We start from the raw sequence: 26,025 nt of genomic DNA, 5'->3' as shown, positions 1-26,025 counted from the left end.
CCGTAAGTCCGTGGTAAACTCGGAGATGGCGGAGAGTTGGCGCTGCTGGCGCCCTGACCACGGCTCGGTGGCCTTGGCCATGGCGAAGGTGAGTGGCTTGTGATCCACAAAGGCAGTAAACCGTCGGCCCTCCAGCAGGAATCTGAAGTGCCTGATGGCCAGGAAGAGGCCTAGGAGCTCCCGGTCAAAGGTGCTGTACTTTCTTTCATTGTCCCGCAGCTGGCGACTGAAGAAAGCAAGCGGTTGCCAGCCCCCCCCCACCCACTGTTCGTACACTGCCCCCACTGCGTAGTCTGAGGCGTCAGTTGTGAGGGCGATACGGGCGGTAGGAAATGGGTGTGCCAGTAATGCGGCATTGGCCAGTGCAGTTTTAGCGCCCAAAAAAGCATCGTCGGTACACGGGGACCAGTCCACCTCGGCCTTGGGGTCCTTACCACGCAGGGCCTCATACAAGGGGCGCATGAGGTGAGCAGCACGGGGAATGAACCTGTTGTAGAAGTTCACCATGCCTAGGAACTCCTGCAGGGACTTCACGGTGCGGGGGCGTGGAAAGTTGGCAACGGCGTCCACCCTGGCAGGGAGCGGAACGGCTCCCTCTGCTGAGACCCTGTGCCCGAGGAAATCAATAGACGACCGGCCGAACTGGCACTTGGCGGGGTTAACAATGAGCCCATGTGCACTGAGCCGCTCAAACAACTGCCTGAGATGTGTCAGGTGCTCCTCTGCAGACGTGCTGGCTACGAGAATGTCGTCCAAGTATACGAACATGAATGCCATATCCCGCAGCACCGAGTCCATCAGTCGCTGGAAAGTCTGTGCCGCCCCCTTGAGGCCAAAGGGCATCCGCAGAAACTCGAACAGGCCAAAAGGAGTGATGACCGCCGTCTTGGGAACGTCCTGTGGGTGAACTGGTACCTGGTGGTATCCCCGCACCAAGTCCACCTTGGAAAAGATGGTGGTCCCCGCCAGGTGGGCGGAGAAGTCCTGTATATGCGGGACGGGGTACCGGTCCGGGGTCGTGGCGTTGTTTAGGCATCGGAAATCGCCACAGGGACGCCACCCACCATCAGCCTTAGTGACCATATGCAGGGGGGAGGCCCACGGACTGTCAGAACGGCGCACAATTCCAAGGCGTTCCATGGTTGCAAATTCCTCCCTGGCAATGGAGAGCTTAGCTGGGTCAAGGCGCCGAGCATGTGCATAGACCGGGGGACCGACAGTGGCTATATAGTGCTCCACGCCATGCTTAGCGACTGCTGAGGAAAATGTAGGCGTGGTGAGGATAGGGAACTCCGCTAGGAGGCACTGATATATATCCCCAGCAGCAAGCATGTTGGACAGACCTAGTGTCCCTGGCCCTCCCAGCGTGCACGGGTAGGTAGCGAAGGAGACAGCATCGATCAGGCGAGAGTTTGTATTGTCCACTAGCAGCCTGAACGCACACAGGAAGTCCGCACCGAGGAGAGGAACTGACACAGCGGCCATGACAAACTCCCACCCGAAACGGCGCCCGCCTAAACACACCTCTACATACCGGGTTCCGTAGGTACGTATAGGCGTGCCATTAGCAGCGTCCATGGGGGGACCGTGGCCCCCAGCCATAGTGTCCACAGCTGTAGCAGGAAGGATGCTGCGTTGCGCGCCCGAGTCGACTAGTAGTCGCCGGCCAAATAAGGTGTCCTTAATAAATAGCAGCCTGCTGCCTCCGCCAACGCTCATGGCTGTTAATGAGCATTGGCCCTGGCGTTTCCCTGGTCACTGTAATTGCACGGTGGGCGACACTGTTTGGCCCTGGCGCCAAACCGGTTATGGAAATAACACCATCCACTGTTACCCTGGCAACGGGCAGTCACTGCTGCAGCGGCGTCCGCAGCGTCCACTAGGTGGGTAGGTGGGTGGAAGGCTGGAAGCAGCGCATGCACAAACTGCTGCCGGTTGGCGAGATAAATCCTGTCCGCTTCGGCAGCCAGCACGCGGTAGTCCTTGGTGAAGGAGACGGGAGAGCTGGCCAGGGCGGTGCGCACAGGCGCTGGGAGCTGACGCATGAAAACATGCTTAAACAAAAAAGAGGGATCTGCCGAGCCCAAAACGGACAGCATCCTGTCCATCAGTTCGGACGGCTTGCCGTCGCCGAGGCCGTTAAGTGACAATAGACGATCCGCCTTTTCAATTTCCGACAGTTCAAATAATTGCAAAAGGAATGCCTTGATAGCGTCATATTTGCCGGCAGCTGGCGGGGCTTCCAGCAGCCCCATAGCGCGGGCCGTCGTCTGGGCATCCAATGCTGCTACCACATGATAATATTTCGTAACATCCTGTGTTATTCCTCTCAACTCGAACTGAGCTTCAATGTGTTGAAACCAGGGTCGAGGGCTGTGATGCCAGAAGTCGGGTAACTTAATTGCAGCGGCGTAGACAATGTTCACTTCTCCGTCTGTCATGATGTAATATTCGCGTACTTCAGGTCACCAATGTGGGATCGCAAGAAAGGATGAAACGGGAGACGGTAGTCGAGTCTTTCCTTTACTTCCCAACATAAATTACATACATCAAACAGAGTGCAGAGGCGTTTAACGTTACTACTTCAAAGTGACAGCAGCCAGCTGACAGCTGACAGGTGACCTAATATACGTCACCAAATACCCACACCGTTCCCAGAATCCCCAGGCTTAAAGGAGCATTCCTCTGCTCCTCAAGTCCAGTGAATGTCTGCACCAATTGTGCGTGATAAGTGTCACCGCAATACTTTGTTTTGCCCCTCTTGTCTGTTCCCCAATCCCTACTGTCTCCTGCTCTCTTAAATAGCTTCCTATAGGGCCCTATGTTGCTGAGAGCGGAGGCAGGATGGTGAGGGGAATGGGTGAAGGGTAAAACAATGTTTATTTTGATTTGAATGTAGGGGACAAAATATTATTGTTACTTGAGTCTATGTATTGATTTAGTTTGGTTAGTCACTTGTAAATAAAAATGTAATTTGTTAATAGGGAAGAACCCTTTTCTTTAGGGGGAGGGTGTGATGACACCCACTCTACCTGCAAATGGGGAGTCTGCTGACTCACCAGGAAGCATGGTGGAGTGGGTGGCTCGTTAACTTTATGAGACTCACCTGCAGTGGCGGCTCTGCCACTAGGGGCGCACGGGCGCCGCCCCACCTGCTGTTAAATCAGAGAAGAAGAAAATAAAACTTTTTAGTTTTTTGTTTTATAGCCCTATAAATAATATAAACATGTTTAAAATGAATAATATTTACTCATTTTAAGTGTTTGTATTTCCAATGCACAATATAACGTTATTATCTAAAATAAAAAACACTTGTTTTCCTTAGCAGGAAGTGACTCACGTTATTTTTATTTTTTTATTTTTTCGTATTTCTCGGCCCGGGCTAGACGCGATAGCGCTCTGAGTGCGCGTCACAGTTTGATCGCTGTATCCGTCACAGCCAATCAGTGCATAACGCGTTGTGCGTTGAAATATGACTATTATGTTGGAATCCGGGCGCGATTTGAAGCGGTCTAGCCAGTAGCGTCAAGAATTTCTGTAGCCGCATTTCGCGGAGACGCTCTCTGATTGGCCGACGCCAGTATTTTTTTCCGTAGCAGAATTTCACAGAGACGATCTCTGATTGGCCGAATCCAATTTCTAATGTTCCAATTCTAGCTTATTCCTAGGTTGGTCCGTTGGTGGTAGAGATAGTTGTGTTGTTGTGAGATGCAGGCAGCTGTTTGTCTTAGAGCGTGCCGTGACTGCAAGTTCTTTAGACTGTTAAGCTTAGGCACTCTTTCAAAGTTGGTTAAGGTTAGAGTTTGTCTTAGAGCATGGCGATAGAACGCCAGGTAGTTTGCAGTCTGTTCGAGCGGAAATGGACAAAGGAATGAAGTACTTGTGTTGTGTGGTGCTGCTAACTGCTAACAAGCTAACACTTGGCTAACAAGCTATATGGCGGATGCAGTCTGGACACAGTGGACAGTGGTCTGGAATACATCAACAGTGGATTATACACTACTTTATCAAGGCAAGCCCTCCTGCCCTGGACGTGTCAACTAAACAGTGAGTCTCTCTCTCTCTCTCTCTCTCTCTCTCTCTCTCTCTCTCTCTCTCTCTCTCTCTCTCTCGCTTTTGGATTGAAAATACGTGGATTATGGCTTGTTCAATATCGTCTATGTTTGAATGAATGAATGAATGAATGAGAACTTTATTAACAGATTGCAGAATGGGTACAATACAGTACGGCTCAATACACACAATTGTTAAGGGGATGCAGACCAGAGAAAGACGTTTGTATTGTTTACATCAGGGTCCCAGATTTTTGATTCATATCGATAGTTTAATAGCTAGCCTTGGCTCGTTTAACAATATGCAAAATATGTGTACAGCCCTGTACTCATACTGAAGTTATTCTTGGTATATAATAGGTCTGATTGTGTAATGAATCGATTCCACGTCGCGCTGTGTGTGAGAGAGAGAAGGAGAGAGGGAGAGATCTGCGTGTGTTTGGAGATGGAGCGAGTTTTGTTTCTAACTTTTCTATTTATATATTGTGTTTCAAGTTGTGAATTAGACTATACTTTATTTGACTGGTTGTGTGTTGTTGTAGTAACAGCTGAGCGACTCGTTCATAAGAGCCGATTCATTGCCGTGAGCGTGAGTCGAATCGCTCACGTCTTGCCATGAGTCGGTTGCGTGGTACTGTACATGTTTGCAAAATGTTTGGTATAGCGCCCCTAGTGGCGAAGCATCCACGAGCCGCTACTGCTCACCTGTGCAGTGCAGAGAGCTGCCTGCACCTGAATATGTTTCCCTGTCTAATCCCCTCTCTGTCTGCTTTCTCCACTCCTAGGCTCTCAGGTTGTAGCAACACTCAACTGGGAATCCTTTGACATATTCCCAGGTGGCCAGCATACTCGGCCCAATTCCGGCTACCGGTCGGCACACTCTGCATATGTCCGGCACGGCACGCCAACGATGAGCCGGATCTGGCGCGGTAATGGTTGCCGGGGCAGAGCAGACTCGCGCTCGCCAAAGATAAACCGGCTCTGGCCCGGCAATGGTTGCCGGGGCGGAGCCGACACGGGCTCGCCAAAGATAAACCGGCTCTGGCCCGGCAATGGTTGCCGGGGCGGAGCCGACTCGGGCTCGCCAAAGATAAACCGGCTCTGGCACGGCAATAGTTGCCGGGGCAGAGCCGACTCGGGCTCGCCAAAGATTAACCGGCTCTGGCCCGGCTCGGCTTGCCGTGCCAGAGCCGACTCGGGCTCGCCAAAGATAAACCGGCTCTGGCACGGCAATGGTTGCCGAAGCAGAGCCGACTCGGGCTCGCCAAAGATAAACCGGCTCTGGCCCGGCTCGGCTTGCCGTGCCAGAGCCGGCTCGGGCTCGCCAAAGATAAACCGGCTCTGGCACGGCAATGGTTGCCGGGGCAGAGCCGACTCGGGCTCGCCAAAGATAAACCGGCTCTGGCTCGGCAATGGTTTGCGGCGTCGTTTCTTGCGCTAGCCTCTTGTTAGCCAGCATTAGCCTTAATAGCTTTGAGCTAAGGATCTTTGCCGATGCATAAAGTATTGTTTATAGTGCATTTCTTGCCACCTTATAGCATTTGTACATTTGTATGACCGTCTATAATGCTCCCGTTAGGTTTTTCCGGACGTTTTGGTAATGATTTTCACTATAAAATCATATTTCTAAATGACAGGAAGTTGATAAACTGGCCGGAATAGCTTTGAGCTAACAGATCTTTGCCGATGCATTCCATTCTAAACGTAACGTTAGTTGTTCAAAACATTACCCGTCTATATAATTTGTTCCTCAACGTTATATAGACGGGTCATGTTTTGTAAACTAACGTTATGTTTAGAATGGAATGAATACATGGGTCGGGAAAGATAGTTAGCTCAAAGCTAATCCGGAAGGACAGCTAACAGTAGCTACTGTCTAACTGTGATGCATTTTCTGTTTGCAGTCCAATGTTCACCAAAACACACACCCACACACTTATAATTTGTTCCTCAACGTTATATAGACAGGTCATGTTTTGTAAACTAACGTTATGTTTAGAATGGAATGAATACATGGGTCGGGAAAGATAGTTAGCTCAAAGCTAATCCGGAAGGACAGCTAACAGTAGCTACTGTCTAACTGTGATGCATTTTCTGTTTGCAGTCCAATGTTCACCAAAACACACACCCACACACTTATAATTTGTTCCTCAACGTTATATAGACAGGTCATGTTTTGTAAACTAACGTTATGTTTAGAATGGAATGAATACATGGGTCGGGAAAGATAGTTAGCTCAAAGCTAATCCGGAAGGACAGCTAACAGTAGCTACTGTCTAACTGTGATGCATTTTCTGTTTGCAGTCCAATGTTCACCAAAACACACACCCACACACTTATAATTTGTTCCTCAACGTTATATAGACAGGTCATGTTTTGTAAACTAACGTTATGTTTAGAATGGAATGAATACATGGGTCGGGAAAGATAGTTAGCTCAAAGCTAATCCGGCCTGTTTAACCACTAGCTTCTGTTAGCTAATGCTGGCTGAGCAAGGAAACTAACAGTAAACGTTTTTACATGAAATACAGCCCAAAAACCCTGCTGACAAACGTTTGCTTATTAAATACATTCTATACTATAATAATACAAACGTTTCATTGCCTCTCTGTGACGACAAAGTTGTTTAAATAAGTTTAGAAAAGTAGCTAAAACCAATGTATTTGGATGGGACAGGAAGTGCTATTGGCAACCGGAAGTCAGCCGGAAGTCCCTATATTCAGGTTGTGCAAGTGGAGAATTATTTTAATGGCAACAAATAAATAATAATAATAAAATTAATAAATAAAATGTTAGAGGAGTGGAGGGGGGGGGGCAGAGCGAGGTGGGTGTTAGAGGAGTGGAGGGGGGGCAGAGCCTCATAACATTAGCTGCACTCATAGGAGCCTGCATGTTGATGTAGCCTCATAAAGCTAACATTATAGCTGCACTCATAGGATGTTGATGTAGCCTCATAAAGCTAACATGCTGCACTCATAGGAGCGTGTTGATGTAGCCTCATAAAGCTAACAAGAGTATATGTAATACTGTGGTTATGGCCTCTATAGTTAGCAGCTCCCCAAGCTAACACAACATGGACCGCAGCTCCCCAAGCTAACAGAAGCTAACACAACACAGACTGCAGCTCCCCAAGCTAACACAAGCTAACACAACACAGACTGCAGCTCCCCAAGCTAACACAAGCTAACACAACATGGACTGCAGCTCCCCAAGCTAACACAAGCTAACACAACACAGACTGCAGCTCCCCAAGCTAACAGAAGCTAACACAACACAGACTGCAGCTCCCCAAGCTAACACAAGCTAACACAACACAGACTGCAGCTCCCCAAGCTAACACAAGCTAACACAACATGGACTGCAGCTCCCCAAGCTAACACAAGCTAACACAACACAGACTGCAGCTCCCCAAGCTAACACAAGCTAACACAACACAGACTGCAGCTCCCCAAGCTAACACAAGCTAACACAACACAGACTGCAGCTCCCCAAGCTAACACAAGCTAACACAACACAGGTCATTTGGACATTCTTTCGATGCCATTATGAATGACTAGCAATCTGTCGGAGTCGATGAGAGCTTTCATTTATGTCAGGGGTGGCCAACCCGCGGCTCGCGAGCCGCATGCGACTCTTTGCCTGTCAATGTGCGGCTCTTCTATCTATAAAAAATAAAAATAAAATGTTATGTCACTCATTCCATAAGGACGTAGAATAAACATTTACAATTTTTTTTTAAATGGTCCATTTGCATGTTCTTGGTATCTGAATCTAGGGACATATATGGATCAGTGTCAGAAATAGTGTGTCTGTTACTAGGCTTGAGTAAATTGTAATGAACCAAAGGAGAATATCAATTCTATTTAAAAAAATATATATCTTTGACTGTACACCATGCTAAAATTGACCAGACCTAAAAAATCTAAGCAAATGAATAAAGGGAAGATGATTAAACAGAAGGTTTTGTAGATACAGTACTGAATTCTGCCATCTTTTTTATAATGTAAATTTCTCCACCATTTTTCATCATATTGCAACACCGTTTTTTGCAAGACGTTCACAGAAAGGTAGAGAAACTAACTGCGTTCTGTTTTATGGCAATAACGTTCAGGTTTGTGGGAGATAATCCCAAAAAATAAGAGAAATTAAAAAGTAAATCCAGAAGTCAGATGATTGACAGGGGCTGGTGTGAGCTGGGTAGGGTAGTTTTTCGAAATTTGAAAGCCCTGAGTCTCTTCCTTCAAAAGACTACACTCACTTTTGGCTGTGCCACTTCCTCCTGTCAATATGCGCCGGTTTCCGACTCAATGCCCTGAGATTTCTATAATCTTATATTTCACTAATAACAGTTAAAATAATTGGTAAACAAACATAATGCTGAAAATATACACTTTTACTGTATATCTCGGGCTTAAGAGGTTAACCCTGTGAGGCCCAAATTAAAAAGAAATTAGCAACTTCAGAGGCCAGAGGGTGGGACATTGTGAGGCTGAACAACAGGACCAATTGACTATACATGTGCTTAAAGGGGAACTATCTTATAAATGGCTTTTTTCAGTGTTTACCATTGTTTCTTAGCTATGTGGACTTATATTAATAGGATATATGTCTCTAATTCTCATATTGGCGAATTCTTCCAATTCTCCTCTCACAATATTCACCCTCACTGAACTGAGTCATCTGAAAATGTGCATATCTGTGATGTCAGAGATTTCTCAGCTGCATAATAATGTGGCAGTTGATGTGGCAGTTGGCACCAGGCCACACAGTGGTTGGAGCCCAGCCTCAAAACGGCTTAAGATCTTGAGGTAGAAAAATGCGGTTTTTAGTACTTGATTAGAAATACAAAACAATGCATTTTTTTTGAAAAAAAACCTAGGTGTTCTATAGACTCACAGGAATTGTGTAAAAGTGCCCAAATAGTGAAAGAAATAGTAAATAGTAGTATAATAGTTAATAGTTCCCCTTTAACATTTTTTAAATAAACATTATTTTTTTAAATGGCTAAAAGTGATTTTGTAATTTTGCAACCGTGGGTCTCACAGGGTACTTTTAACCCTGTGAGGCCCAAATAAAAAAGACATTAGCAACTTCAGAGGCCAGAGGGTGAGACCTATAAACACATGAAGGGTGCCGTGACTGAAAAAAAAGGTTGAGAAACGCTGGTATATGGTGTGGCTCTTTGTGGTACCACAGTCATTTTTTTGTGGCTCTTAGTCTCTGACTGGTTGGCCACCCCTGATTTATGTCATTTAGTCATTTATTCAAAATGCCATTCCAGAATCCGTTCCTATGAGACAGTTTTAGTTCAATTCTGCACTAATGCCAACTGTTTAACATGAGTATGCAACAAGCTCATACTGGCTGCATATCTGTTCTACTGTCTATCTAGAAGCTCATACTGGCTGCATATCTCTTCTACTGTCTTATCTAGAAGCTCATACTGGCTGCATATCTCTTCTACTGTCTTATCTAGAAGCTCATACTGGCTGCATATCTCTTCTACTGTCTTATCTAGAAGCTCATCTGGCTGCATATCTCTTCTACTGTCTTATCTAGAAGCTCATACTGGCTGCATATCTCTTCTACTGTCTTATCTAGAAGCTCATCTGGCTGCATATCTCTTCTACTGTCTTATCTAGAAGCTCATACTGGCTGCATATCTGTTCTACTGTCTCTAGAAGATCATACTGGCTGCATATCTGTTCTACTGTCTTATCTAGAAGCTCATACTGGCTGCATATCTCTTCTACTGTCTTATCTAGAAGCTCATACTGGCTGCATATCTCTTCTACTGTCTTATCTAGAAGCTCATACTGGCTGCATATCTGTTCTACTGTATCTAGAAGCTCATACTGGCTGCATATCTGTTCTACTGTCTCTAGAAGATCATACTGGCTGCATATCTGTTCTACTGTCTCTATATAGAAGATCACACTGGCTGCATATCTGTTCTACTGTATCTAGAAGCTCATACTGGCTGCATATCTCTTCTACTGTCTTATCTAGAAGCTCATACTGGCTGCATATCTCTTCTACTGTCTGTCTAGAAGCTCATACTGGCTGCATATCCTTTCTACTGTATCTAGAAGCTCATTGGTTTGTAAATTGACTAGATTTTCTAGAGATTTTTAGTTTTTAATTGTATGTTTTGTAATCTGTATCTGTCATTACCAGTTAGTCGTGTTACTTTGCTCGTATTCACTGTTCTGGTGGTTCTAGTTGTACGCCTGGATCTGGTGTTCTTTGACCGTGTCCTATATGCCCTGTAAATAATATGTACAGATACCGAGATGTCACAAATATGTTACCTGTTACCTGTTTATTGCACAATGTTTTTTTTTTTATTGGATTCTATTATATGTTGTACCACGTATTGCACATCGTTGCGGGCAAGACCACCCGCATTTCATTGTATACTTGTATGCCGTGACAATTAAAACTCTTGACTTGACTTGACTTGACTTGACCCTGCTACACAATTCATCTCAAAACAAACTGGTCAGACTACATGCTTGACCTTACTCCTAGAACCCACCTCGCCCCTGCCCACGTGACAACGGCTTAGAGTAGACGACAGAGTGCAGCAACTTGCAATGGGCCTGTCTACAAGATACACTATACACGATCAAGGTACCCATATATGTGTACATATAAAAATACTTCCCAAAGGTCAGTGAATACCACGACCACAACACCATAGAGGGAGCTCCACAAATCATGTTAAACCCAGATTCGGCTCAAACAGGAACACGTTTCTCAATTATGCCACATCAATGTGGAACGCCCTACCCAAAGATGTAAAGGAATGTGAATCACTACCCACTTTCAAAACACTCTCAAAGAACACCTACGGGAGACTGCAATTCGAAACTGGCCCCTGTAAATGTCCTAACCCAACCCCCTCCAATGTACAGTAAAGTACCAAACATGGTTTTGTCAATATTCCAATGTACAGTTGTGCTTGTGCAGTTGTACAGTGTGCCCCCCCACCCCTCCTACCCCCCCCCACCTATAATGTACGGTTCTACGTCAAATATATACTCTCTTTTCTAGACTATTTTTGTATCACAAACAGTAGGCCTACTGTATTTGCAAATCTGGTATGTCATAAATGTATAGAAGTGTCTGTATGTCACATGTCATGTTATGATGAATTGAAAATGGGGGTCCCTGATGTAAACAAGACGAACGTCTTTCTCTGGTCTGCATGCCCTTAACAATTGTATGTATTGAGCTGTACTGTATTGTACCCATTCTGCAATCTGTTAACAAAGTTTTCAATCAATCAATCAAAACCGTGGTCAGTCTGTGCGGAGAAACAAGGATAGCATGGTTGCCAGATCGGATTAACAATATCCGAACCGCCCATTATTATCAAAGGTTTGTCAGATTAAGGCTGACTCTCAAATCTGGCAACACTGATGCGTTGCATTGTGGGGGATCCCGGTTTGAAATTTGAATTGAAGCGCGCTACAGACAGAGGCCACGTCGTGAGCAACGGAATTGCATCTTCTCCTCAGGTAATTGTGCAACACATATCTTTTATTATTTATAAGTAATGCGTGCCGCTGATATAAATGAGTGCTGTTTAGTCTGTGTTTTCAGTGACTACTGTAACGTTATTAGCTCGAAACTGGCGGGATCTGTAAAATACCGGAGCTGCTAACTGGCTAACGGCATGACTAGCTAACGTTGTATACTGTACCCGGAGCTGCTAACGTTATGACTATGACAGCTAACTTTTGGTTCCTACTGTACCAGGAGCTGCTAACTGGCTAACGTTATGAGAGCTAACGTTGGGGTACATACTGTACCCGGAGCTGCTAACGTTATGACTATGAGAGCTAACTTTTGGTACCTACTGTACCAGGAGCTGCTAACTGGCTAACGTTATGAGAGCTAACGTTGGGGTACATACTGTACCCGGAGCTGCTAACGTTATGACTATGAGAGATAACTTTTGGTACCTATACTGTACCAGGAGCTGCTAACGTTATGAGAGCTAACGTTGGGGTACATACTGTACCCGGAGCTGCTAACTGGCTATCATTCAGGTGGGGCTTATAGTGTGAAAAGTATGCTAACCCTACTGTCATGCACTAATAAACTAACCTACACTGTAACACGCAACACTTTGATGAATATTGTTACTCAGCTGATAGAGTTGTAATAAAATATATAATTTCATTGTTGCAAATATACTGTTACAGTGCTGGATCTCATCAATGAGATGAACGCAGAAGACGGCTCAAGAACAACTACTTCAAGTGGTCGTAAGTGATGTATACATTTTTTTTATTGTGTGTGTGACTGTATATATAATATATACTTTTTAATCTGGGACATCATTTTCAAAGAGTCATCCTGTAATGCCTTCTCTCTCTCTCTCCCAAGACGGTCAAGATCTACCAAGTCTTCAAGATCTTCAAGTGGTCATGCTTGTAAGTGATGTATACAATGTTTTATTGTGTGTGTGACTGTGTATATATATACTTTTCAATCTGGGACTTTCATTTCAACAGCTGGAAAGGGTCATCCTGTGTTGATGGATGCTACTGTATATTGTATGTAGATGTGCATGACATGGACTAAATTAGAGGTCCTAGATATGCAAAATAATATTGAGAATCACTGGCCTTAGACTATCTACTAACGTATTCTCGCTCTCTCTCTAGGTTCATGGCCACTAATGACTTCAGACCTTCAGAAGGACAGTATGCTGGATGAGGAAGGTCTTGGCCATGCTGCGATGGCTCCTAGAAGACAAGAACGGAGAGGTGCTGGACCTGGCTGTCAAATGGTTTGTAATGCTACAGTATATTGTATGTAGATGTGCATGACATGGACTAAATTAGAGGTCCTAGATATGCAAAATAATATTGAGAATCACTGGCCTTAGACTATCTACTAACGTATTCTCGCTCTCTCTCTTTAGGTTCATGGCCACTAATGACTTCAGAGCTTCAGAAGGACAGTATGCGTGTAGCTTATTGCCAGCGGAAGAGTGCAAGAATGTTTCCGCATTCGTCACCGCACGCCAGTACGGTAATGCGCCTTTCCTTTCGCCCCGCTCAGACAAATGCATGTAGTACATTGCAACACAACGCAGCATTTCCGCGTACATTGCAACGAATCACTTGGAGTTTGAAAGTGATATCAGAAGAAACTACTCAACCTCGGCTGTCTTTAACTAGCAGGACGCTAGTGGGCTAGTCGCTAAAATATATATCGTTTTATATATAATTGTACCAACACAGATATTAGGCAGTACACACATTGTCCTGCAATACATACAGTGAATGCACAGCTACATTCGCCATATATTTCTATCGCTGCTGCGGTCTACAGTGAAATGCAATATTATTATTATTATTGTAAAGATTATCATTACAATCGCAGCCTGGAGAGGCAATGTTACAAGTGTACGAGGGTTGTGTGCAAAGAGCACAGCCTCTCAATTTGCACAACGTGCACAAAATAATAATTGTAATGATCTTTACAATAATAATAATATTGCATTTCACTGTAGACCGCAGCAGCGATAGAAATATATGGCGAATGTAGCTGTGCATTCACTGTACATGTATTGCAGGACAATGTGTGTACTGCCTAATATCTGTGTTGGTACAATTATATATAAAACGATATATATTTGAGCGACTAGCCCACTAGCGTGAAGGGGCTCCTTTCCTCAGAGCAGCCCGCTTGTATCACCACGCTCGGCACTGCTGCGATGGTGCAGGAGGTTGCCTCGCTAGTGGGCTAGTCGCTCAAATATATATATCGTTTTATATATAATTGTACCAACACAGATATTAGGCAGTACACACATTGTCCTGCAATACATGTACAGTGAATGCACAGCTACATTCGCCATATATTTCTATCGCTGCTGCGGTCTACAGTGAAATGCAATATTATTATTATTGTAAAGATCATTACAATTATTATTTTGTGCACGTTGTGCAAATTGAGAGGCTGTGCTCTTTGCACACAACCCTCATACACTTGTAACATTGCCTCCAGGCTGCGATTGTAATGATCATCTTTACAATAATAATAATAATATTGCATTTCACTGTAGACCGCAGCAGCGATAGAAATATATGGCGAATGTAGCTGTGCATTCACTGTACATGTATTGCAGGACAATGTGTGTACTGCCTAATATCTGTGTTGGTACAATTATATATTTTAGCGACTAGCCCACTAGCGTCCTGCTAGTTAAAGACAGCCGCGGAAATGCTGCGTTGTGTTGCAATGTACTACTTGCATTTGTCTGAGCGGGGCGAAAGGAAAGGCGCATTACCGTACTGGCGTGCGGTGACGAATGCGGAAGCATTCTTGCACTCTTCCGCTGGCAATAAGTTACACGCGGACAGTATGCTGGATGAGGAAGGTCTTGGCCATGCTGCGATGGCTCCTAGAGGACAAGAACGGAGGTGCAGGACCTGGCTGTCAAATGGTTTGTAATGCTACAGTATAAATTATTGTATTACATCACGCTCACCATCAATGACTCCACCATCACCCCTCCCCCCTAGTCCGCAACCTCTGTGTCATCCTCGACCCCACCCTCTCATTTGACTCCATGTCCGCTCCATTGTCAAAACTTCATATTTTCACCTCCGCAACATTGCCAAAATCCGTCACTGCCTCTACCCCCTGCTGCTGAATCCCTCATACACGCCTTCATCTTTTCCCTCCTGGACTACTGTAACTCCCTCCTCACTGGCATCACCTCCCGCTCCCTCCATAAACTGCAGATGGTCCAAAACTCAGTTGCCCGCCTCCTCACTAACACCCGGTCCCGCGAACACATCACTCCTGTCCTCCACTCCCTCCACTGGCTCCCGATCAAGGAACGCATTAACTTCAAAACACTACTCCTCACCTTCAAAGCCATCCATAGCCTGGCCTCACCCTGGTCTTAAACTTTTTACACCAAGAGAACGGTGGGGAGAGAATATATACATATGATGGGGAGAGAATATATACATACAGTGGGGAGGAGACTGTACATTAGGAGGGGGTGGGTGGGAGAGAAATATACATATAATAGACAAGTCTCCTCCCCACCGTATGTATATATTCTCTCCCCACCATATGTATATATTCTCTCCCCACCATATGTATATTTCTCTCCCACCCCCTCGTAATGTACAGTCTCCTCCCCACCGTATGTATATATTCTCTCCCACCCCCTCCTAATGTACAGTCTCCTCCCCACCGTATGTATATATTCTCTCCCCACCATATGTATATTTCTCTCCCACCCCCTCCTAATATACAGTCTCCTCCCCACCGTATGTATATATTCTCTCCCCACCGTATGTATATTTCTCTCCCTCCCACCCCCTCCTAATGTACAGTCTCCTCCCCACCGTATGTATATATTTTCTCACAACCCCTCCTAATGTACAGTCTCCTCCCCACCGTATGTATATATTCTCTCCCCACCGTATGTATATTTCTCTCCCACCCACCTCCTCCTAATGTACAGTCTCCTCCCCACCGTATGTATATTCTCTCCCCAACGTATGTATATATACCGCCATCTTTCTCCCGGGTTGGTGTGATCACATGACTGACAAAGCCGTGCAGTGATAGGCCAGAAGTCAATTCGATTGCATCCAGGCTCGATTGCTTATCCTGTCTGGGTAGCCCGGATGATGGTTTTTTACATCGAATTTTATACACCGCAATTATGCATCACATTTTTTTACATTGAATTTTATTATACATTCGAATTTTTTACATTGCATTTTTATTTCACATAGGTAAATTCGGAGCAAAAAAATTCAGATACATGATTTTCAAAGTAATTATTTTCAATGCTATAAATTCGGTGTCTGAAAAAATTCAGATACATTTTTCAAAGTAATTATTTTCAATGCTATAAATTCTGTGTCTGAAAAAATTCAGATACATGTTTTCAAAGTAATTATTTTCAATGCTATAAATTCGGTGTCTGAAAAAATTCAGATACATGTTTTCAAAGTAATTATTTTCAATGCTATAAATTCGGTGTCTGAAAAAATTCAGATACATGTTTTCAAAGTAATTATTTTCAATGCTATAAATTCGGTGTCTGAAAAAATTCAGATACATGTTTTCAAAGTAATTATTTTCAATGCTATAAATTCGGTGTCTGATAAAATTCAAAAATCAGATACATGTTTTCAAAGTAATTATTTTCAATGCTATAAATTTGGTGTCTGAAAAAATTCAGATACATGTTTTCAAAGTAATTATTTTGAATGCTATAAATTCAATTCAGATACATGTTTTCAAAGTAATTATTTTCAATGCTATAAATTCGGTGTCTGATCAAATTCAAATACTTCTGTCACTCATTTGCTTCCATACTGTGGCTCTTGTTGTATTTTGTTATCTTGCTTTCCTTCTCTCTCTTCTCTCTCTCTTCTCTCTCTCTCTTCTCTCTCTCTATCTCATCCTCTTCTCTTATGTCGTTGAATTTGTGGTTCGTTCTTTTTATTTGCCTTTTTCACTTTTCGTGTAGGGCAGTGAGTGGAAGTCGCGTCCCCTCCACGTCGGGGACCAGCACGCCTCGCCGGGGCCGGCGACAGCTCCCCCAGACCCCCGCCACGCTACGCCCCCACGTCACCTATTCCCCCGTGGTCCGTAAGGCTATGCCCACGCCTCCCGGGGTGCCCCAGGGGCGCCTCTCGGCCCGGCCCCCTGGCCCTTTTCTCCGGAGCCCCCCCCTGCCGGCCCCCCGCCACCCCACCATGGCTCACCTCGTCAGGGTCGCCACCCGCCACCTCGCTGGGGTGACGCGGGAGGAGGGGGGTCTCCATGGAGGGCGACGGTTGCTTCTACAACCAGGACTACGAGCCGCCCGCCTATGAGCAGAGCCCCGCATAACATTGGGGTCTTGTGCTTGGCACTCCGAGCATGGCACTAACACTGTCACGGTTAGGAGTTTGATTCCTGCTGGGGCCACCCGTTGTGAATGATGTATACAGTCATTCCAAAGCACTTTATGTCCTAGTAATAGAGCTGTGCTATAGAGATGCTGTCATTCATTCATAACCAAACCAAAAGACATTTATAAACAACGTCTTACTAAATGCAGGCTTTCATTTACAACTGAATGGCCATATCACTCGTTTTTGTATTAATTCTCCTAAAAAAATTTGCTAAGCTAGACTAACATGAAAGTTTAAGTGAAAGTACACACTTGAGTAAAAGTCAAAGTTTCTACTTTTAAATGTACTTAAGTAGTAAACAGTGAACTTTTTTTCTGACTGTCTATATTCTTCTGCTAGCAGGTGTTTAATCAAAGATCCCCTGTGGGAGAAGCTGTTGCAGGGGAACAATGGGTTCATTTCATTGGAGGCTTTATCGTTGGGTTCAGAGAGGAGGATGTGATATTTTGTTAATAAATGTTTAAATATCTATTCAAGTTGTCATTTTTAACTGGAAAAAGTAGCATGTATGAGGGTAATTGTTACTTTACTTGATATTTGAGCTTCACTGCAGAATGATGTATATTGTGTACATACACTGAGAATATATTTCAGTGAGGTAGGAGACAGCATGTAAACTTCTGAATTTTTCAATGAGGGACATGCCAATACTGAATTGGTAAAGGGAAGGGTCCTTAAATATGTGGCATTGTATTACTAATCAACCATTTCCTACTGTATTTCCGGTAATGTACGGTCATAGGCAGATAGTGGAGTAGCTCTGGCAGATGGGTACACAGTGAATTCCGCTGACTCAAACTGAGTACATTTCACTCAAACTGAGTAAAATTTCTTTACTCAGTTTGAGTCAAATCTACTCTGCGTAATTTACTGTGTAGTACCAGTATTGCATTGGCAGTGTCGGCTAGGCTTCGGGCAACCAAACCTGGCCCAGCGTGTGTGGGTCGCATCTGGGCTGCTTTAGGCAACCGGACGTTCACCGCTTCCGGCAACCCCGGACATGGCCCAGTGTACTCGGGCCGGAATCGGCCAGTCAGTCATTGCCGCCTACTTGGCCGATTCCGCCAACGTTCACCGCTTCCGGCAACCCCGGACATGGCCCAGTGTACTCGGGCCGGAATCGGCCAGTCAGTCATTGCCGCCTACTGGGCCGATCTGGACGTTCACCGCTTCCGGCAACCCCGGACCTGGCCCAGTGTACTCGGGCCGGAATCGGCCAGTCAGTCATTGCCGCCTACTTGGCCGACTCTGGCAGCCGGACTTGGGCCGACTAATTTCTTCCGGCCTGCCGGATACAGGCCATTAATGGGCCGGAACTTTTTGGCCACCTGGGTTAATACTAACACTTAAACCACACACACCACAGCACACTCTCACTCATCAACACATTGCACTCATCACTGATTCTGATACACACATCTGTTGTATATTCAATTATTGTTTGTTTAGATAGGTTTACTTTAAATAAACTATTTTGTTAACTTGGTATCAAGTCAAGTCAAGAGTCAAGAGTCACTTTATTGTCCCATCAGCTGGGAAATTTGTCTTGGGCATACACCCACTACAGCCACAGACACATACACAGACATGCCACAACACAACTGACTCCAAACAATACACAATATAAAATATACAGTAAAGTACCTGCACAGCAGGATGTCTGGCAACACCACATTAGAATAGTATACACAAATAATATAATATTAATATTATAATATTATAGTATACACGATAATATAACAACCAAATATCCGTTATTCGATAGTTGCCCTTTATTTGGCACTATTTAAAAGTTTAACTGAGATCGGAATAAAGGAGTTTTTAATATTTAGTATTTATATTTAATTTAGTCTAGAGCGTGGAACTCTAAACCTCCTCCCAGAGGGCAGTAGCTCATACTCGGCATGTAAGACATGGGAGGGGTCCGAGACTAATTCTATTGGCTTGCCTTAGAGTAGCCTGCTCAAAAATAGACTGCAGGGATGGGTGACCTTTCACCCCTATGATCTTCCATGCAGTCTGCATCAGACGGACCACCCAGTTTGGACTTTAATTGTACAGACAGGTTACCAAACCAAGCTGTAATACCGTATCTGATGAGACTCTAATACAGATTGGTAGAAAAGTAACATACATTTTTGATCTACACCATGCACTCTAAGGCGACAAGTGCAGTCGTGTGGACTCCCTATTTGTCAGAAACCACCTGTTTGTGACAACATGGACCCACTGCAGTTCGCATATAGGACAAACAGGTCCACTGACGATGCGGTCTCCCAAGTAATACACAACACACAATCTCACTTTGACAGTCAGAAGGGGGGCTATGTGAGATTGCTGTTCATTGACTATGTGGCCAGGTTCCGCTCCAACTCCATAGTGAAGTTTGCGGACGACACAGTGGTGGTGGGGCTGATCTCTAACAATGACAAGAAGGCCTATCGGGAGGAGGTTGATGAACTGGCATGCTGGTGCCGGGACAACAGCCTACTACTGAACATTGGTAAAACCAAAGAGCTGATCGTGGATTTTAGGATAATACAGCAGGTGACACACACGCCGTTGTGGATAAACAGGGCTATCGTGGACCGGGTGAGCAGTTTCAAGTACCTGGGAGTCCACATCACAGAGGACCTGACATGGTCTACACACATAGATTCTGTGGTGAAAAAGGCGAAACAGCGCCTCTATCACCTGAGACAGCTAAGGAAGTTCAGAGTATCTGGGAAGATACTCCACTCCTTCTATTCCGGGGCTGTAGAGGGCATTCTGACTGGAAACATCACTGCCTGGTTTGGAAACAGCACGGCACAGGACAGGAAGGCACTCCAGAGAGTGGTGCGCTCAGCAGAGCGTACTACGAGTATTGCACTACCACCCCTGCAGGACTTATATAACAGGAGGTGCAAATCCAGAGCCTGCAGAATAATGAAAGACCCCCACCACCCCAACAACAGCCTGTTCAAGCAGCTGCAGTCAGGCAAGCGCCTATGGTCACACGCTGCAAGAACAGAGAGACTCCGGCTCAGCTTCTTCCCCCAGGCCATCAGAACACTGACCTCTCCACTCACAAGTACACATGAGCACACACACACACACACACACACACACACACACACACACACACACACACACACACACACACACACGCACACACACACACACACACACACACACACACACACACACACACACACACACACACACACACACACACACACACACACACACACACACACACACACACAAACACTCATGCGGCAACCGCTAAAACAATCACTTTAAGGCGAGACACTACAGGTGAATAGGGTAAAGAATTTAACTAATAGATATCACAATGAAACTTGCCCAGTTGATTACTTATATTAAGACAAGACTTTTTTGTATTACAAGTTTTCTGAAATTGTATGTTTAAATATGCAAATGAGGCATGATCTACTTAAATATGCACACATTTTTACATATAATTCCAGGACAGAAATCTGAACATTGGATAAAGCCATTTTCAAAATTATAGTTTCATTTTGTTGACATATTAGAGCCAAAGGTTATTACAGGGGGGATTTTGGATATCTCTTTTTATCACTCCATAAATCAGAAAATACTCCATTCAGTAAATCTTTATGGTAAAATTCAATATTTCGCCATGTTTTTAGGAATAAAATGTGATATAAATCAGGGTATGAATGCGATATCAACAAACCCTTCTGTAAATACCTTCAGAACATAGATATGAATAGAACTGGAAGGTTTGGTGTATGTGAGTGCTACTGAAGTGGAGATTTCTGGCTCAGAGTATGAGGAAAAACTCATTAAAACTCATTTTTGGGAAAACGCCTTCAAAGTTCTGTATTGTAAAATGCCATACTTTTTTTTTAAACAGATATTTACAAACACAATACCTAATCAAACCATTAGTAATAGACAACCTAAACACATGCCTGATAACTGAATAATAATAATAATGATGTTATTGAACTGAACATAACTACACACAGGCTACAAACAGTGTAGTACAGTCAGTGTAGTACCCCCTAATAGGCAAAACATATTTGAATAGATATCACTATGAAACTTTCCCAGTTTGTTATGTACATATAAACTAAGAAAAAATATATTGCAAGTTTTCTGAATTTTATGTTTATATATGCAAAGAGGCACTTCTCAATTAAATATGTGCACATTATGGATGCAATAAAGCAAAATGAAGTATAATTTTTTCTATGCCTATTTTATTATTGTATTTTGCACAATCAATGCGGGCATGACCACCCACATCTCACTGTATGCCCTGGTATGTATGTGACAAATAAACCTCTTGATTCTTGATTCTTGATAGATCCTTTCAGGAAGTGTAGTTTTGAAAAATTCCAACGCAGATCCAGCGCTATAGATGTCCGCTACAAAATGGCTGCAAAAAACTACAATTCCCATGATTCAAGGTGTTCCAAAATGGTTGCCTCGCAAAATAAACAGACATTTCGAAAAGGAAAATCTATCTAATAACACTTTAACCTATTCCTAAACTAACGTATTGATGATCATATACATTCATATTGTTTCATATTGCTGTTGTGACATGGTTATGATGTTTATAGTTGAATACGTTGGAAAATAAAAATGCTACTTTTGTAGAACAATCTGGAGATATTGATTTATGACCAGATGTCATTTGCGGTCCGCCGACGGACTGCACGGGTGGAAGAGGTTAATAACATCATCATAGTTACAATGGCCTAATATTTCACCCCTGTATGTCGTGACAAGTTTTACATTTGTCACTGTTCTCACCATCAGTATGCAAATAATACAGTTTGTCATACACATGAATGTCAAACCTGGTACCATCTGGGAATACGACCGGAATACGACCGTTGCCCCACTGGTGGTCGCTGCCTTCACAGAGAATATGTCCTGGGGGTATGAAGGTACAAGCAACGCCTTCCTCAGCGTTGCTCTCCGCCGCCGTCCTTCACTGTAGACCAGGCATACTTCTGCGTCTCCTCTGCGTTGAGCGACACCGTTGCATAGGGTACCGTCTGCCAACTCTACACAGTGGGTCTCTGGTGAAGTTCTTGAACATGGCTATGTTCGTGATGATATGCGATGTAGCTCCTGTGTCTACCATCAGGCCCTTCCTCTGGAGGCCCTGTGCTGGCTGCCGTTGGATCCTGGTCTTGCCGTCTCTGATCCTGAAGGTGCAGTCTGGGTCATCGCCGCCTTCTTCTTCTGAGATTTTTCTCACGGCGTCTTGTCCTTCTTTTCGCCTGCACGTACTGTAGCAAGTCACTTTTGCAATGACTGCACCATGTCTTCTGCCGACATGCTCTAGCTCGGTGGCCTTTTGTGCCACACTTAAAACATATCATTTCTACATCTTCATATTTCTTTACATACGACCTTGACTTGTCGGGACCCCGTTCGGGTCTGGTTAGAGTCTTCATCACGTTATCACTTGACTCCATCGTATTTAATTTCTCGGTGTCTTCAAAAATTCTTAATTTAGTTGCGAACTCGTTGCAAGCGTTATATTTGCTTCAATGTGGGCCACGTGTATTGCGAATGGCCGAAACACATCTGGTAGTCCTTTTAACATCATCGATATCAACAGTCCGTCACTTAACATTTCACCTGCGTTACGTAGCGATGTGATGGCGGTTTCCGCTCTTATGATATATTCTGTAACACTTTCGCTACCCGTCTTCTGGAGCAACGTTAGCATGGTGTATAAGTTAATTATCCAGGGTTTTCCCCTCCCGGCATAATACTGCCTTAATATTTTCAAAGGTTCTCTCACGTTATCTGGCGCATCTCTCATCATTAATGAAAGGCTCTTGTCGTCTAGCAGTTGAATTAGCTCTGCGTAGGCATCAGCATTTTTCTTTGCGTCTGTCGCTACCTCTGCTTCATTATTTGGTTGTCCCAGAATAGTTTTCTTCAACCCTAATAAGTGAAGGTGCCCCAACACTTTGGTCTCCCATAGTTCATACTTCTCATCTCCGTCGAACATCAGTCGAGGCAACTGGCTTGTTCCTCGATGGTCCATATTAGCTTGTCTTGTTATCCCGTTAGCATGCGGTCCATTGAGACTTTCTAACGTTGGTTAAACATCACTAATTCTCTCCAAAAGACTCCTGGGCCCATAACCTGTTAAGATAATGACTGCAGTTTATCTTTGCATTGCATTCCGAGGAAAGGAATCGATGAGAGAGACGATGAACTCTTTAGCCTTTTTGGCTTGGTTTATTTCACATTGGCATACACATTGTTGTAGCATGCACTTGCTACTTCAAGGTGCAGCTAATAAGAGAGGAAGACAAAGAGAGCTGAGCAGGTAGACACACCCCTTTTATAGGCTCAGCATGATGAAACAAATGTGCGTCTCTACCTTTTGCTTGAGCGCCCCATAGTGTTACAACAATATTACTGCACTCTTATTATATACAATGAACACATAGATATATATATATATATATATAGCACATAATAATACAACTGAGGACACACCCCTTTTATAGGCTGTGTGTGTGTGTCACAAATGACTGGGCCGAGGTGTATAATATTTATCAAACAGGTGTCATTTCCTGAAAGCGGCAACCTCCTCCCACCTCTCATTTCTTCTCCCACCTCTCCTCTGCCCACCTCTCCTCTCCTCCTCGCACCTCTCCTCTTTTCTCCTCCCACCTCTCCTTTCCTCTCCCACCTCTCCTCTCCTCCTCCCACCTCTCCTCGGCCCACCTCTCCTCTCCTCATCGCACCTCTCCTCTCTTCTCCTCCCACCTCTCCTTTCTTCTCCTACCTCTCCTCTCCTTCTCCCACCTCTCCTCTCTTCTCCTCCCACTTATCCTCTCTTCTCCTCCTCCCACCGCTCCTCTCTTCTCCTCCCATATCTTCTCCTCCTCCCAACTCTCATTTCTTATCCTCCCATCTCTCTCCTTCTCCCACCTCTCCTTTCCTCATCCTCCCACCTCTCCTCCTCCCACCTCTCCCATCCTCTGAATATCCTACATTTTCCTTCCTCTACCTGACCTCCTCTCTCTTCCTCCTCCCCAGAAAGCCTCTCTCTCTTTCTTTCTCTCTCTCTCTCAGGAAGACTCTGTGCTGTCATTCAGTGGCAGTAATGAGGTGGCGGAGAGCTTGTTGAGATGCTGAGAGCGGTAGGCAGACAGCACAGATCACACTCTATAACACCATACACAGGGGGCGAGAGGAGAGGAAAGTGAAGACAAGAGATAGATGGAATGAGAGAAGGTGGGTGGGTAGTGATGGAGGGAGACAGAGAGAGAATGGTGGAAGACAAAAACCAGCTGTGCTTGACCCCCTCCCCCCCCAGTACCCATTCACTCTCATCACCTGGAAGTTGGAACACCTGCCAGTTATCACTAATAATGTTTGTGTTGCTGCCTTCCAACATGGCTACCTGTATCCTTAGGTACCTTTTGAAAATAAACTGCCTACAATTTATGTGCAGTGGTAGAGTAGGTTAAAAACACGACACAGCCATTAGAGTTAAGGAAACATCTTACGTAACTAGTTTAGAAGTCCCCAGCTGTTCGAGGTATTTAAGCTCTAAACCTATTTTAGTAGTGTCCAACCCGGGCAGCATGTCGAAGTGTCCTTGAGTAAGACACTTAACCCCTAACTGCTCCTGATGAGGTTGGTGTCTGAGTGAATGCGTAAAATGTGAGGAACAAATTGTAAAGCTATTTGGATAAAAACACTATATAAATGCACCATTTACCATTTAACATCCTGCTCATCGGAAGCAATTAGGTGTGTTAAGTGTCTTGCTCCGACACGCTTCCCGGGAGGAGCAGGAATCAAACCAGGAACCTTCCGATTACCAGACGACCACTCTACATCTCTACCTCCTGAGCCACTGTTGCCCCCCTCCGTTGATAGTTAATTTGTAGACATAACATGCAGACAATAACTCAAAACAAAACTTTGTTGGGGAAAGGAGGAACTTGACGGCCCTTCACTCTGTGGCAAAAATTTCTCTTCACTTTGCTCACGTGCCTGTTTCAAATCACCCTCTCTAATCACTCAGGCACACCCCCTTTTGTACCATCGGCTTGGTGACCAGTTAAGCCCACCCTTCTAGCCTGACAGCCATGCAGGACAGCCAACAGCGAGATAGTATGCCGTGACAGTAGCTACTGTTTCCATAATCTTAATTTTTTTTACAGTCACAGATAATCATAGTGTTATCAAGCTAATTCCACACCTGTGCAAGCAAACCTGAAGTTGAAATAAGATCACAAATGCTGTTGGTGAGCCTGTATACAACATTATAAAAGTTTCAACAAGTTATATTTAAAACTTTTTAAGACCTCTTTAATACCACAAAAAATGTTATACCAATTTTAACATCATACTAGCAAAAACGATAGCGAAACTGAACTGAACTGAACTGCACTTGCGCGCCAATTTAAATTATTGCGCATTCCATACAAGCTCTCACCAAACGCACCAAGCTCCCGGTAGCCCTGCAAAAAACAACTTGAATAAAAGATAATTTTGTATATTTAATATAATTTCCTCTCCCAAGAGCCATAATGCCCCACCAAATATGTAATACATGTGCAAAAAAAATTAAAAATTAAAAAAAAATTAAATTTTCTTTCTTTTCTTTCACATGGAACACATTGAAATGTCTGTAAAAATGTTTAAGACTTTTTAATACCTTTTAAATTGAGAATTACGAATTTAATACCTTTTTAGACTAGACCCTGCAGATTCCCTGATTATACAAGTATTGTAGCTGTGGAAAGGAAGATCGGTGGGAGCATTTACCTTGGACGATGATATGACATCTATAACTTTCTTCTGTAGGATCTGTAATTTCTTAAGATAACTAGGAAAAATATTGCACCATATAACATTACAGTAATGTATATGGGGCTCAAATACAGACTGTTATACCATGGCCTGGGTGAATACTCTTTTCTGATTGGCAGCTGCGTGTTAAAACCGCTTAATGCACACGTAGTTCGGCTCAAGTTTAATCACCGTTC

This window comes from Notolepis coatsorum, assembly GCF_963971535.1.
Source record: "Notolepis coatsorum genome assembly, chromosome: 2".
Lineage (NCBI taxonomy): Eukaryota > Metazoa > Chordata > Actinopteri > Aulopiformes > Paralepididae > Notolepis > Notolepis coatsorum.
Note: the sequence above shows the minus strand (reverse complement) of the source record.